This window comes from Poecilia reticulata, linkage group LG17, assembly GCF_000633615.1.
Source record: "Poecilia reticulata strain Guanapo linkage group LG17, Guppy_female_1.0+MT, whole genome shotgun sequence".
Classification (NCBI taxonomy): Eukaryota; Metazoa; Chordata; class Actinopteri; order Cyprinodontiformes; family Poeciliidae; genus Poecilia; species Poecilia reticulata.
This window is the reverse complement of record NC_024347.1, coordinates 1,318,358-1,334,857: the sequence shown is the minus strand read 5'-3', so window position 1 is coordinate 1,334,857 and position 16,500 is coordinate 1,318,358. Positions and strand designations below refer to the sequence as shown.

The following is a 16,500-nucleotide window of genomic DNA, read 5'->3' as shown; positions in this document are numbered from 1 at the left end:
TCTGAAATATATTGTTTTATGCTTTCTTCAGATATGGTTTTTGCTGATTTTTACCTATGCTGCCATGTTTTCCTTTGAGAAATGAGCCTTCTCCTCTCAAACCAACCCTAATTTTGTCACTGTGTTTACTGTAATTTCTTAAGTACTGCACAGTGTGGTCTTGCAGAAATTTGCTGCACTGCTCATTTATAGGAAAACTGGAAACCGTGCTGACTGCACTCAACTTGTAAATAATCTTTCCCACTCTGGAATAATAAACGCCAAAGTTTCTTCCAATTTCTTCAAGAGCTTTTCACAGGGTTGTCGATGAGTGTGTTTAATTCACTAAATAATGAGCAATAAGATGCGTTGCAGTTCTTCTTCTGAGGTTTTATTTGCTTAATTTTAGGCTGTGGCGGGAGCCAGAACACTCTTTATTATGTCCCGATATGTGAAAACTTATAATTGAAAGAGGGTGCATCGTATGTCTCAGTGAATTGATAAATTGGGGCAATGAATAACTTAATTATTTTCCCCTTACTTCTGCCGTGCCTCCTAAAACTCATCAGCTCAGAGGCTTTGGTTCGTTAGTATTGGAAGCAGATCCTCACCATCGATTGTGAGCCGTCAACAACTTAACGAGACCGAAAATTTTAATCACGATTCATCTTTTTTGCTTTGGTGTCTAAACTGCCTCTCCTTAAATAGCCAATCCATTAATCACGCAAACGCCCCATCACACAGCGTACCTGTGAGCATCTGTCCTCAAAGATTCACATATATGACTATGGACTTCATGCCCCATAGAAAAATATATTCACCATGAAGCCAAATGTATTTATTGCCACATTCATCCATAAAAAAATAACTGGAATCATAAAGGCTTGTTCATCTGTTTTCCAAAAAACACACACACGGACACACACACACCCACACACGCACACACTAAGTCAATGGCACCAAAAACCAGAGCATACACAGAATAGCCATTTAAATGTGAATTGGTAGGAGGCGTAAAGAAATCTCAGGGGATCGACTCTGTGGATGCAGGAAAAGTCAAAGAAAGGGGAAAAAAAAGAAAAGGCAGCCCTCCCTCACACCAGTGGAAAAGAAAAAGCATCAATCCCAAAAGAATTATGTATGGAAGAACAAAGACGAGCTCCAGAAGAGAGGCAGCAAAGAAGAAAAGACCAAGAGGAAGCATCTATGTTTCTTGGGTGTATCAGTATGTGCATCAGTGGAGGATGGCAGCTACCGAGGTGGGGGCGAGGGGGAGTGAGAGGAAGATTTTGTGGGGTGGGGAATCGGTGGTCTTATGAAGACCGACCGGGCCGTTTTAAGTGCAGAGCTCCGTGAAGCAGCTCCAGTCCCGCTCTGAACCATGGCAGGTAAAATGCGGACCTGTCATTGTCAGGGGGAGAGAAGCGGCCGTGGCACAGAGTTTTCGTCTGTAAACATATAAAACGCCTTTGTTGGCCGGCGACCTCTGTCAACCACCTCAGCCCCACAGAGATATTGACAGCAGGCCCCAATCTCTCCTGGTAAACCAGGCAGCCTGGACACTGGACTCCCCACTGGGTGTGTGGAAACAAGAGGAGTGTTGGGGGGGGCAGAGGAAGATAGCGGGATGAATTTACGTTTTGCATGTCGACGGCTCAACGTTTCAGTCCACTTAAAGGTGGCCGCTTGCCTGTTGGTGAGATTAAGACTAAAAATACTCAGTGTGACAACGGAGGGAGGGGCTTTGGATTTGCCTGGCTTGCAGATACATCAGAGGGTTACAATAACCAGACAAATTCATGGCTTGGAGAATATCACCCAATATCACCTCTGTTAACTAAAACAAAAACAAAAAAAGTGAATTTAGAATGGAAAACACGGTCAAGCTAAGGATTCAACTTCTCTTTCTTACCTTGACGCTACACACAAACATGTCAAGTTACGTCTCTTCTGTTCTGAAAACTAACTTTGCTAAAGTAAACTAACCAGATACAGAAATCTGACAGGTTGATTAGTATTTATGTGCAGGTTAGTGTTACTTTTTCCTTTGATTAGAAGGAAGGTATGATCAGAGCTTAAATTAAGATGATGTAGCAGAACCTGTTGACTGAGTGGATGGCATGCTCTCAGGACAATGAATGGAAGATGCTGTTGGCTGGTTTTCAGTCTGAAAATTAAAATGTGACGTTCTAGTGAATTGTCAACAAGTTTCCCCAATATGTCTCCACTGTCGATCATCAATATTTGAACAGTACAGAAGATGGACGCAAAAGCTTAGCACGTCAGTCAGATGAGCGGTCTCAGCGGCTTCCCTTTAAAGACCGGCTATGTCCTCTCTGTTTAAATCTGACTTTGATTCATTCTGTTTTGTGTGTTTATTTTGTTTGTTGAAGCACTTTCTGACTCTTATCTTCAAAGTTTTACTTACTTAAAATTGTCTCGACATACTTTTAGGTGTGTGTTTATGAGAATTTATCACTATTTTTTTCAGAAGCACATTTGTGAGGTCAGACACTAATGTTGGACAATGTTGCCTTGCTCATAGTCACCACTCCAATAAAACTCAGAGGTGTTGGGTTGAGGTTGGGAGTCTGCAGGCCAGTCAAGTTCCTCATCGCCAAACTCGCATATCTGCGTCCATAAGCACCTAGCTCTGTGGGGTGGAGCAGTTGTATTGGATTAGCAACATCTTCAAACATTCCCAAAAAAGTTGCCATTTTGAAATCCTCAAACAGCTTCCTTTCACTAGAACAAACGTGCAGCTGCTTAAAAAAAAGAAAGATCAACATGGTTAATCCACCCAACACCAAACTTTATATTTGATGCAATCAAACAAGTTAAATTCCCCCAACAAATATCAATATCAAACTAATCTGGTGGTTGAGAAATGATCCCAGTTCTTCCAGAGAACACATTTTCACTCGGTGATGTAAGCTTTGGATGCAGCTGCTCGGCTGTGAAAACCCGATCCATCGTCATCAAGCTAATCAAGAGAGTACATGAAATTAGGAGGTCTGCTACTGCTGACTCCAGAGAATGAATTAATCTGTATTTAATCTTATGTGGCCTAGTTAATGCCATTTCCCAAATCCCTTCCAAAGTGTCATAATATCACAAAACAACAGCGCAAAGTGGAATATTTAATACCTAAGGAATTTACCACAAGTTGGTACATACAGCCTAGGTGTTGAAGTTTTACACCTGTGGCCATGGAAGTGACTGAAACACCTACATTTAATGATTCTCTGTGTCCAGCAGTCAGAACGGTTCACTGGACGATTTAGATACAAGTACTAAAAGGTAAAGATGCCGGTCATAGAGACTATAGATCCATTTTCAGTTCAGTTTTGCTCCCCATTAAAAGGTAATCAGCAGCCTCGTTTCTCCTGCCGCATTCCGGAGAATATAGAGCAGCAAGAGTAAAAAGGGACAGCAGCTGGTGACATGCAGGGAATGGGAATATGACAGAAAGTGCAGAAATAACTGAGGCAATGTACAGGCAATGTCACAAGTTGTCAAAACTGAACGGCTCTATTCTATGTGAATGCCACGTTTTTTCTCCCCCCTTTCTTTAAATATCTGGACCTCATTTTCTTTTCTTTACTTTCTTTTCTTGTAGGAACAATATTTGCTCCTGCACAGGTCAGGTGTGCTGCCGTCGCACAAACGCCTCCTCAGCTAGTGACAAATAAACATAAAATTGTTATTATACTTTGCAAAAGAAATCATTTTAGAGTTTATTAACCCTACTGAGACGACTTGCCGTAGGGTTACGTGTGTGAAATCACAAAGTGGAGGTGGAACGTGACGGGCGATGTGGATTCTGGTTGCTTTGTTGGATTGATTTTACAGTCGTAATCCACACAAAATTAACGCAAAACTTTAAAGCAAAATGTAATTGCTTTAACACAGAAATCCATCAATTGGTTCTCATTATTTGAGACAAAACTGTTACTAAATTTATAATAATCAGTTGCTGAATTCAGAATTGGTCTCCAAATTAACATGCTTATTGCACAAAGTCATAGTTTCCGTCTCGTGAATGTTCACGTTCTCCAAACAGCAGCACTTTTGTTGCTCTGAGCTGCTGAGAAGCGCTCCTTTGTCACCGTTTTCTCTGCCATATTATTAAAATGACTCTCGACAACAGAAACTTTTTCATTGATTTGAGCTCAGAGCTGCTGAGAGACGCATTATGCTTTCATCCTGGAAATCGCTAACAGCCGCATAAACATCTTTAAGGTTCGACTAAGAAACGCTTTTAAATTAATCGTTTTCCGAGCAATTACAGATGCAAATGTATATTTAAAAATATCATATTGAACTAATTTAGATCTGGAAAAGAGTTTATTTTTACAGATAAAATAATGAAATGAAACTTATAAATATGCCCCCCCAACCTCCTATAAATGCTCATATTTCCAGGCTTCCTATCCCACTTTCCGACGAACCAGATACTGATGCGTCTTGCAGCACAAAACACACAAAAAAAAAGTTTCGACCTGACGATTCAGTCGAGTTTCGCGTCTACTGAGGAGTTTTTCATGATCTCTGACTCCATCACGCTCAGCGTTGTATTGCTTTCTTCACAAAGAGGGAAAGAAAGTACTGTTGCTAAAAAGCTGGGAACGCTCCGTGAAAACACTTTTCTCTGAGATCACAAAAAAAAAACACTTTTAAAGATGCAAATTGGTGCCAAACAACAAATGAAAGGAAAAAAAATGTCTTTATTTCCCCTCTGTGCCGGGAAGGGAATAAGCTAGAAAGATTAGGGGAGTGTCGAGGTCAGATACGGCTTCAGCTCTGATGAGAAAAATAATACAAATCTGACAAAAGAATGAAGTTTTAGTCATTTAGCTGAAAATTACTTGAAAATCTAAATAGCCACAGATCTTCAACAGCTTTTAGTCGGCTGTATCCAAGACCGACCTCACAACCGAAACACTGAAATTTAACAATACTTTAATAGAAAACATGGTCCTTTAAAGAAGTAGTTCGGACTTTTTTAGGTTTCTGTTAAAAGGTTGTAAGCAGTTTGCATCTTACCTACCGCAGATTTCACTCTTGGTGTCTTTATTAAGCATAAATCCAAACCAGTCTGACCTAAAGGCTGAAGCTAAAGCCTCAACTTCTGAGAATCATCATCACAGTTCACGCAGATGCCAGATTATAATCTTTTCAAGGAAGTAAAAGTCCAGTCTTTGAGTCAATGTCCTGCAACATTTGACTGAATCAAATGACTGAATTACTCCCAATATACTAACGTTTCTACAGAAAACCCTCCTAAAGATCCAACTATGTGATTTAAGTGTGTGAAAGTTGAAGGATATAGCGACGCTCAAGGACTGGAGTTCGACAGCCGCGCTTGAAGCCGTTGTTGCTTTGTATTACATGGTTATTTATAAAGAAGCCGAATGATTGTTTTCCAAGAAAAACCAAGGGTGAGTGCAGTGTGTCATCTTCCTTTGTGAAGCTTGCTGGGAGCAGAACAAAACCTCTTCAGTCAGAAACAGAAACGGTCTGAAAGAAAACGCGTAAAAGCAAATTCTCCTGGCTACTGCTTCCGTTTCCACCACGAGACACAAACGGTGAGAAGCGCCGTAAAGATCAAATAAATCTCGACAGCAGGAGATCCAGGGAATCGCAGAGCCAGGAGACGAGCCAGCAGGTCACAACGTGGACAACAGTTGTCGTGGCCCGTATTTTACTGATCTGGCGCGGGTTCAAGTGGCCCTCGATCCGATCCGTCTGCTCGAAAGGCAAAGAGGTGAAAACCAACCAGCAGTGGCAGAACCAACCCACTGAAGACCCCAGAATTTTGCTCCCAGTTTAATACTTTTGGAAGCTATTAATGTTGCATTCAATAAAAACAAAAAAAGGGCAGATATTCACACGGCATCAAATATGAATTTGCACCTGCCGCTGCAGCCTCCTTCAGGTCGAACGATCCCGGTCGCGTCTTCATCGCACGGCAGCGGTGGAGGATTATCATTGTGCGACTGAACTTTAACAACATCTGACATCTCTCCACCTTCGGGCCCTCGCGCCGCTTCACCGCTGAGAAGCCGAAGGAGCTGATCAGCTCCAATGATCTTCATGCACAAAGGTCAGGGGATGTTTATACATCAGGCGGGCCCGTCCGCCTCGGAGCCAGCCGCTCTTCTCAAGGTTGGTGCTCAGCCGGAATCGTGAGTCATCAGCTGCCAGAGCAGTTGCCGGAATTACACCTGATGCCCATCAAGACTGTCTCTCTTCCTCTTCCGCCTGGCCGCGTGCGCAACATCAAAAAACCTATCTGATCCCCTCAACGCGCTGACTGACATTTCAGCACAAGTCCTCCAGAATAGCAGATGGACCTCGTCTCCCTCAAGTTGTGCGCGCGCGTGTGTGTGAATAAAGGCAGAATATCTCTTACATGCTGAAGGAGAAACTTTATAAGACAGCAGAACTCAAGAGTTCTCCCACATGTCATCCAGTTGAGCCACAAATCTCCCCAGGTCAGCCCGAGTGAGTAACTCTTTATGAGAAGGAAAAGGGGGCGGGGCTTTATCATCTGGGATATAACTCAGCTCTGCCGCTCTGCTGTTTACCTTTCAAGGGCGTTCCTTTCAAGAGTCGGCCGGGCCGGACGAGCGTCGTTTCGGAAATGAATGAACACACCGTGTCCAAGGTTGCCTGTGATAATGCGACACGGCAGGGAGGAGATGGTGCATTTCAAAAGCATCATCAAGGCCACCGGCCAATAAAGAGAGCGACTGAAGGAAATCGATATTCCGCTTTACCCCGCCCGATTCTCTCTCTCTCTCCCTCTCTCTCTCTCTCTCTCTTTTGGTAAATTATTTTTTTTTAGATATCTTATTTTTCTGTCATCTCCCACCGAGACGAGGTCAGAGTGACGCCAGGACAGATCCAGCAGGCGGACTGTTAATTAGGTTCTTGCAGGATTAGTACGCCGGCACTGTGCACCGGGATTCTCTGCTCTGAATGCATCCTCCATGCAGCATTCACAGAATCATGACTACTTGACGTATTTTATAGGAGCCAAGCGATGAGTGCGACTCAAGGTCTTTAAGTGTGGATGTCAATTTAAAACCAAAGAACCGCATGATATAAAAATTTTAAAAATGAAATTCCTACAAAACTGAGCACTTATTTGATCAGATTTATGATGTAACGGGTTCACAAAGAGAGTCAGTCCACTGGGATTCCATATTTATTGTCTTCTTTTTTACTAGTCAATTCATTTCTGTTAATAAACCTCTTATGTGGGTTTGCGCCCACATAGGCATGTGTAAAGATGCTTTAAACCGATAAGTTGAATGGTTACAATTATTTTTGTAATCGATTATTCTGATCAATTGTATAAAAAATGGGCATACTCTACAGATTTCTTTTTTATTTAACCACCTAAGCATTTGATGTAATATTTAAAATACATTAAAATATACCACAAATAATTCAGTTTCCTTTTTAAGTCAACATTTTATCGCCTGAAATGCAGCGGCAGAGCATTCCTTTTAGTGCAGGCTTGATTATTTGTAGCATCTGCAGCTGAGAAAAATACTTTGAAACGTCAACATCATGTGAAAAGCTCAGCCTATCAATACAGAGAAGGCCGATCTATTAATTGCTTTTTTGGATTAGAATCTCAACCAGGTGAAACTAACCAATGCCACTTGAGGATTTCTGGGTGGAAAATATTTACAAAGTATTTTTCATCTTAAAAGCTAAATCTTTTTTGAACAGTTATGGCTTAAATGCTGCTCTGAGCATGTTTTTCTTTTAGCAAACTGCCTTTTTTTGAACTTGTATACCCCAGGTAATGATTAATCGATTTCTAAATGGGTTGACGATCATTTTAATGAATCGATTAATCACCCATAATCCGATTAATTGTTTCAGCCCTAGTTTTGCCCAAGGTCAGGATTCATAAGAGTCAGATTATTAAAGATTATTATCAAGCTTGTATAGATGCATTGGGCAGGACAAATCCCACATCTTTTAGTGCAGGACATCGTCTTTCCTCCATGGTTTACACACAAGATTTTGAAAGAAAAAAAAAAAGAAATCCAACCCTGGTAAACACACTTTGAGATTACAAAAGGGCACTGAAACCGTGTCATAAAAAGCAGAAAGACATAAAGAACAACCATGTAAGTCACAGACTTGACTGGAACCTTTATCAGCTGTGACCCGGTGCTACAGAGAGACGTTACAAGACATAAACCTGCCCGAAGCCGCAAAGGAAGTTGTAAAAAAGAAAGATGACAAAAGCGCAGGAATCGGAACTATATTTCACTTCATCAACAGCTAAGACGCTGCCCGCCTTGCATAAATGGTGAGGCTGCTTTTTATGCAGCGCTTTATCTGAATCATCTGTCCTGGGGATGCTGTCGTGTCCCGCTTCTTTGTAATTCACACCTTTGCTTTGCCTTGCTGGCCGAACCCGACAGGAAACTCATGCCGTCTAGCTACACAGTCCCCCGGCCTTATTAAGGTATAAATACATATACATCTGCGTGTATGGATATGTATGTGTAGCTCCTTCCTTTCTTTTTGTGACTTTCATGCTGCCGTGCTCCTCTCCTGCGCCGTTACAGGCGGTTTATTGTTGTTATTCTAATAATGACGTTGCCCGACTCTCAAACTCATCTCGCCTTTGTCTCTGTGTATTTGGGTCAGTCTGCCAGTCTGTTTGTTTTCCCGCGGCCCGGGGAGACGGAGCAGATTGCGACGCGTTTAAGTCGCCGTCTCCGGCAGGTCGCGGCGCACGCGGCCACCTCAGCTCATGATACGATGAAGGACGTGAAAATTAAAAGCCGAGCGCCTCGTGCGTGTTTGCGCGGCGACGCGTCAGCGTTGCGGCACGGATCTTCTTTTCAGCGAGGATGATCAAGAGTTCATGTGGCAACATCTGCCGAGCAGCACATGGGTCAGCGTGTTGCGATTTTTTCCCCAACCTTCCGGCAATGTCGGCGACGGTTTTGTTTTTGTTTTTGTTCAAAGGAAACACTTGAAAGCTGAGGAACAATTTCCAAAGCTCTGTTTGCCCTTTCGAGGCGTGTGCAGCGAGAAATCTAAAGTTTGTCAAATTGTTTTCAGGGTGATTTTGTTTGGGGGGGGTTCTCTCCTTTTGTCTTGCTTCGTGTGGAACATTTTCAAAATGTATGTCGTTTTGGATGTTCGACCTTCACCGCAGCGCTGGGGGTTTGCATTCAGAGGGGTAAAAAAAAAAGACAAAACGCAGACATGAGCGGACTCCACCGTAACTCCTGGAATCAAAAGAAAATTATGTTTTGAGTTTCTTTCCACCAGAATATGAAGCCACAGAGATCCTGGGAACCCAAATTGCTCCTTTACTCCAGTCTTGTAGGAACTGAAGGTAGCAGCACAGCGGCTTGCCAAAGTTTTAACTTTTCTTTTTCTTTTTTATGGTTTGTAATGTTACCGCTCCGAGCTTTAGTGTACTTTGTTGAGATTTAATGTGATAGATCAAATCAAAGTAGCACACAACTGTGAAGTGGGAAGGTAATAATACTTAAGTTTTATGGTTTGCAATTCTCTACCAGCTTGGCGTAGCAAAATATTCCTTTTTCTTTCAAAATAACCCAAACTGAGACGGAGAGTTTCTGTGAAAAGCTACACATTTTTTTTTTTTTTCTAGACTTGCCAGAGTATCCATTGGATTTACATCTGGACTTTGACTGGGCCATTCTAACACATGAATATGCTTAGATCTAAACTGGATTTACATTTAAATATTTAATGAATAAGTGATCTCTAAAGTTAAGTATTTATGCTGCATTTAAATTATGTGGTTTGTCCTTTACAGTGTTGGTCAAGTTACTTGGAAACTTTAATTAGTAACTAATTACTTCCCCTAGAAAGCAATGGTTATTTTACTGATTATTTCCAAAAGTAATCACCTTAGTTTACTTTAAAAAAAAAAGAAAGAAAAGATGCACAATGTGAATATAGTATAAAGCAATATTATATCTTCCAGCCTAATTCTGTTCTTTCTGCATATTCCGTCATATAAAATGTGATCAAATGAAAGCGGCTCTTTTTAAAACTTTCGTTTCGCTCTTCATCCACATTGTGTCACCAAAAGTTTAATGAAATGCGACAGTCTCTGAAGATTTTTGAAGTATTTTGTCTCCACACTCCACCATATACTATTCCAACACACACACACACAAAAAAAACTTTATTTTTGTGTTTTCACGTCTTCATTCAAATAAACGTGAAAGTGAGCGAGAAGATGGAGCAATTTAAATCAGTCTCTCCTGAACGTAGTAACATTCATACATTCATACTAGACACAGCATGGTGCTGCTGCGCTCTCCTCACCTGCCTGTTACCATGACAACGGACGCTTGCAAACAAAATCACGGCTTAGTAACAGAGGAAGTAACGGTAATATAATCAAATTGTTTTGCAAATGTAATCCATTATTTTACTTGTTAATTGGAAAAAAAGTTATCAAATTACAGTAACGCATTACTGCCCATCACTGCTAATTTGTTAAAAAAATGATTTTCTGACAACAGTCTCACTTTGCCTCCACTTTGTAGGTCTGCTGCATAAAAAAAAGAGAAAAAACCTGCAGCAGTAATGCGACAGAATGTGAAAAGTGTTGAAGGAGTATCAATAGCCACTGTGTTGCGATGAAGATCTCACTGGAAGGATCCGCCTCCCACCTCATCTGCCCTTTGCTTTTGTCTCTAATGTGGAGCCGGGATTGCACGGGCCCCTGCCCTCAGAAAAGCCTGTGTGTCTCTCATAAAAATCACATCTATGGCCGTGGAGGAGCTTACACTGTAATCCTGCATGACAGATTGAGTCTGCCACTGCAGCACTCTCCCCTCTCGTTTTCCCCACATATTTTTCTTTTTTTTCCCCCCTTTCCTCTCCATTTCGGCAGAAACTTCTGTGGCAGCAGGCGCGTGCTCCGGCATGCAGACACGTACATTTGTCAGACAAAGCATAATATAGCTACTCGGCGACGGCGCACACCGGCATACTGCGCGCTCGCATGGTTTTTCGCACCTTTTTTTTTTACATTAGTTTCGTCACCCCCTTCAACCTGAAAATGCAACAAAAAGGCCCCAGAGCTGCGTCTGCTAAAATATTTTCGGGACAGTCTAAGGGGAGAATAAATAGTTGTCGGTGTCGGGGAATAGAAAATAGGTTTCCCCTTTCCTTTCTTTTCCCTCCCCCCTTTCTTTTCCAAAGTGAAAAAGAACATAATGTAAAAGATACCGTCACTAAGACTTGCGCAGCATTAGAGAGTGAATCCCAGTGGGGAGTCTCGGGGAAAGCGAGAGCTGGAAAAAGTAGAAAGATGACCTGGATTTACTTTTTTTTTTTTTTTGTATCTACACTCCCGTGGCAAGGATTACTGCACACCGGCAAAAACGGCGTCCGCTTTACGGGACATTTCGACGCTCCTGGAGCCCGATTTGCACACATACCTTCTTATCTACTCGTTCGCCTATCACTCTCCATCTCAGACTCTGTCTGCTCCCTCCTTATCATTCACTCTTTAAGTCATTTTGCCCCCCCCATCCCCACAATCTGCTTCACAATCTCACCCTCTCAGTCACCATTTCATTGTCTCTCCTTGAGTATTAGCCATTCAGAGATCTGTCTGTGACACGTGGTCGAAGTTATCACCCAAACTCCATCGCTGCCTCACTCTATCTCTCTAATCTTCCCTAATCTCCCATCCCAGAGTGAAGTGAGAATTAGTTTCTCACTCTCTCTCATCAATCTCTCGCACCTCCCCTTCTTCCACTTTCTTCTAGCGTCCTCCTTCTCCTCGTCGCTCTTCCCTGCCCTCCCTTCCCGCCTCTCGGGTGGATCATCTTCACCAGCTGCTTTCCTAATCCTCCTTGCTCAGTTTGTCTCCCCCTCTCTGCTCACCCCTTTCACCCCCCACCCTCTCGCCCCACCTCATCTTCTGCTTCATGTCATCAGCAGAGCTGCAGAGGCAGAGGTCATATCTGCTCAGCCCTCCATCACCTTCATCCTTCCATTTCCACCTTACTGCCTCGGACGTGTTTTTCCCTCGCTCTCCCTTCGAAAAGGCTGTCGGGACGTCCGCATTCGGCCGTGTCGGTTAACCCTGAGCGCTGTCCTCACCCGCTCCCGGTGCAGCGCTCGCAGGAGAGAGAGAGAAGGTGATGTCGACGCCAATTATCGCACAGGTGAGAATGCCATCAGGAGGAAACGAGCACCGGAAGACAGTTGGACATAGTGACTGTGGACAGAATCTGTAAAATAGGGACGCACCGATCAAATTTTTTTCCCCCCACTTCCGATCCCGTTATCTGAGATTCGGCATCAGCCGATACCGATTCGATGCAAAGAAACACCCCGAGTTGACTTAAATGAACTGAATTACAAGCTTATTTGATAACTCTGCACTGGTACACCAGTAGCTTCACAAGCTTAGTCAAACATGTACAAACAACACAACTTTCATTTGTTCAGTGAAATTTAGGAGCAGAACAGTCAAAGTAAAATAAAGAAACAGAAAACAATAGGTTGATTTAACTCGTAAAAATAAAGTGCAACAAACCTCCTTTCAAGTGGTTCAGAAAGTGCATTGAGGCATTTAAATATAATAGAAATCGAATAATACAGCATGACGCCACTCAGAGCATAAAGCATAGAATGAGACTGAATATATCGGTCCTTATGATTGAGCACATTGTCACCAATACCCAATCTAAATAACTTTTCAACATCGGGACCGATACAGATATCAACATCGGATCGGTGCGTCTATTTTTTTTTAAATGGTTGAATTTCCTCATAACAAACACCCTCATCTTTGAGTACATTCCTATATTACAGAAGAAATGCTTTCAAGAAAACGATCAACCATACGACCTTTGGTAGCTCAAGGTTGATATGTTTACCCATCAACTCTTTAACACAACAGTACTATTTATAATTACCATTACAAGAACTTGTGACTGAAGAGTTTTCTATGACTTCTTGATGTCACTTGGTCAAGTCTGAGGTTAGCATGACCTGAAGCAACACAGAATACAGAAATATCTACTGATTGTTATCGAAGATGTCACTAGTTTTTCCTCTGACAGTGAGATTCCACCTCTCCATCCTGCTCACTGCGCGGTGGAAGATAAATCGTTTGTCCAGTCCTGGCCAGCGGCTGAAGGAAATGGGCTCTGTGTGCGTTTACACCTCCAGCATAAAAGAAAGTTATGGGTTCGTGATTTAAAATTCCCAGAAACTCTGGTCTACTTGAAAAAATAAATAAATAAAAAAATGTGTCAATTAATTTCCTTCTAAAGTGATTAAAACTAATAAAAATTGTGCCCACAGGGATTTTCTTGAAAATAATTATTTCCACACTGAATAAATGTGCTCACATCTAATATAATTTTTTTCTTCCTCCCAAAAAATCTGCTGATTTACTAAAATGTACATTTATGTTGAGACCTTTCACACTTTCTACGAGACACATTTCTGTACCCAATGAAAAGCAGCCTGTGGAGTTATGAATGGAGTCATGCGAAACGCTCCGTCCTGCTCAGCAGAAAAGTGCGGGCCTTATTTATCTACGCCGTTGCGTTTGACCAGGACAGCTTTTCTTTCTGCAGTGTGATGGGTTTTGCCAGGTGCTCTGGATCGCACCCAGACTGCCCTGCAACTCTTTAGAGCGCAGGAAGCACTTATCACAACCATCAAAACACACATAACCATGTGGAGTACAGCACCGCAGAGAGGAATTAATAAACTGAAAGGTTAAAGGCCAGCAATAGAAACAGTCCCCTTCAGCAAATCATTTCAGAGATCCAGCTTTATTTATTTCCTCCACACACACACACGCACACGCACACACACACACACACCCACACCCACTTCTGAAAATGGAATACTGTGAACCCGTGTTAGTCTGAAATACATATGCTTCTCTCGTTCTCCACCATGCAAACGTTGTATGACTCAAAGCACCACGAGCGAGAAAAAAAAAAAAAAAAAAAAGAAAGGAAAAAAACATTCATTTAATCAAAAACACACCTGATGTTATTTTCAACTTCAAATCCCCAGTGGAACGTTTTAGTTGAAAGCAGCGGCTGAGCCTGGGAGAAGCGCAGCAACAGATGTAATATGTGAAGAGAAACACAGAGGTATGTAATTAGGTGGCGTTTTAAAAAATCTAAATACCCGTGTTGCTTTTGTTCCACTTTCAAGTTACAACATTAAAAGTAGGTTTTGATTCCCCCGTTTAATTAAGGTGCATAATGTTGATAATAAGTAAACCCAATAAGATCCTAAGTATCAATTCCAGGTTTCTATTAAGGCTTTTTTTAAATGGCAGCTATCAGGATTCCTGACTGGTCTTGAGTCCATATACTAGTTGTTGTAGTTGGTTGTATGTCATCCCCCAGCAAGATGCAGTCCCACTTGTTTCACACTAAAAGCTGCGGTACGCAACTTTAATAATAAGAAAAATTTATTTAACATATTTCCTAAAACTATCACTGTGTCGTGACAGAATGGTAGTGTAAAAAACAAACAAACAAAAAAACCGCCTAGCTTTTCTGCTCCCAATGCTAGCTAGAGAAATGCACCACTATATCAGAAACAATAAATCATAGCCAGAAGGAGGAACTTAGCGCTGTCGATCAAGCTTGTGTATGCGCTGCTCACACTGTCCCCCGTACTCAGGTTAGAGAGCACAGCCAATGATGATGATGGATGAACTGTTTTCCTGTAACTTTAAGTTATTTCTCCACCATTAGCACATTGAGAAACACGTACACAAGCCTGATTGACAGACCCTGCTCCTGGTTCTGATTGGTTGACCAGGAGTATTACATTTCTGTATATTGCTACAGTAGCACTGGTAAGAGGTAGAGAATATACCATTTTTTACAGATTATCTGTCTCATACTGTCATGATGGCGACAATTTTAAAAAATAAGCAAAAGTCTGTGCCGTAAACAACCATTCTCCACTGCAAATGCGCTGGCTGTTGATGTTAATTTGATATTTGAAAGTGAGGTCAACACAGACTGAATGGCTTCGTTCACTTCCTCCCCCACCATTGGTAGAAGGCAGACTGCATTTCTAAGACAGAGCAGAAAATCACCGTCATTGTGCACAAGTTCTCCTTCTGCTCGTTAATGAGAGAAAGCCCAGACAGAGCAGCGAAGAGAGATGAGAATCTAGGCAACGGTCAGGCTAAGTTTTGTAGGCTTGGCTCACAAGGCTGCAGCATACTTAGTGCAAATTTTGTTGGTCTAATAAACCTTTGGTTTAGCTAGGATTTAAAATGCTTTTCCTCGTTTACAAGTCTGTTCACTGGGGAGGTGAGGCTATTGGCGGTTCCAGCTTCCTGTCTGTGTCAGGTGACCTGCTCTGCGCCCAGATATCCTCAGCTGTAACAGGAGCAGCCGAAACACTACCCATTAAACATTTTGTAAGAAAAAGAAATGTAACAAGTTATTAACAAGGCGCATCAAAACAGAGAGTAAATATTACAGCTGGCATGAATAAAAACAGACCAGCCTTTAAAGCTACTACGTATTCCTACATATTCATGGTGATAATTTTAGTGAAGTACTAGAAAACGCCTAAGACGACGACTAGTATCGAGACGTCTTTAAATGAAATACTTGTTTTATGAATGCGCCAACTGTTGGGTTGACTCTCCAGCACTGCAGGAGTTTAACTCGTATAACAAGTCTGCCGGGTTCAATAGCTAGCAGAGATCAACCCTCTGTCAAGGTGAACGACCTTCCCAGCAGTTTAAAAGAAAAGAATCTGGACCCAAAATTGGATGCATTTTATATTTGCCCCTGAAGAGCCTCTCTGCTCCAGAAGGTGTTATGAAACTCTGCTCTGTAGTCTTTTTTTTGTTTGTTTTTTTGCCAAAGCTTGATGGGAAAACAGACAAATGGGCGACAGACAATACAACAGAAGAGCTGAATGTAGCTGAGCCAAGTGGTCAAAGCAGCTCTAAACACTTTCTTTTTTAATTTCATTAAACTTACATATTGTACATTAGCCAGCGTGTCACAGCAGAGTGCACCTATTTACATTTCAGAGTCCCAGCGGAAGGCGAGGAACAAATGAATATTAATTCCGCCACGTCTCATTATCATGGAGGCATAATCATGATGAATGCTACCTTGCTCGGAGTGAGCCTTCAGGTTCATGAAAACAAAAAGCAGCGGTTCAGGCCGGAAACGCCGAGCGTCGAGAGCAGAAAATAACACCTGCTTCGCAGTTTTGACATTTACACCGAGAGTGCCGCGCTGAACCGTGAGTTTTTTTGTTTTTTTCCTGGCGAGACTCAGATGCCACAGAAATACGAGTGCCCCTGCGAGAGCACTCACAATGATAATGTCAGCACACACTGATGTTTGGCAGGCATGTCCGTAGCGCAATTAGAACAATAAAAGAAAATAAAAGTGGACCTTCTTGACCTCGGAAAAATGTTCAACCCGCTGAAAAATGTTAAGAGTCGCAATGACTGAT

The 16,500-nt window shown here is 42.1% G+C and overlaps 1 protein-coding gene across 4 annotated transcripts in view; it reads right to left on the bottom strand.

Moving 5' to 3' along the window:
• cdh24b (cadherin 24, type 2b) overlaps positions 1-16,500 on the bottom strand; it is a 228,829-nt gene that overhangs the window by 156,343 nt on the left and 55,986 nt on the right. The window contains exon 3 of one of the 4 annotated variants that reach the window (XM_017310022.1): positions 14,035-14,096. The exons of the other annotated variants lie outside the window; for them this stretch is intronic. The gene's annotated coding sequence lies outside the window, so the exon portion shown is untranslated. The remainder of the gene's footprint in view (positions 1-14,034; positions 14,097-16,500) is intronic. 4 annotated transcript variants of the gene reach the window in all.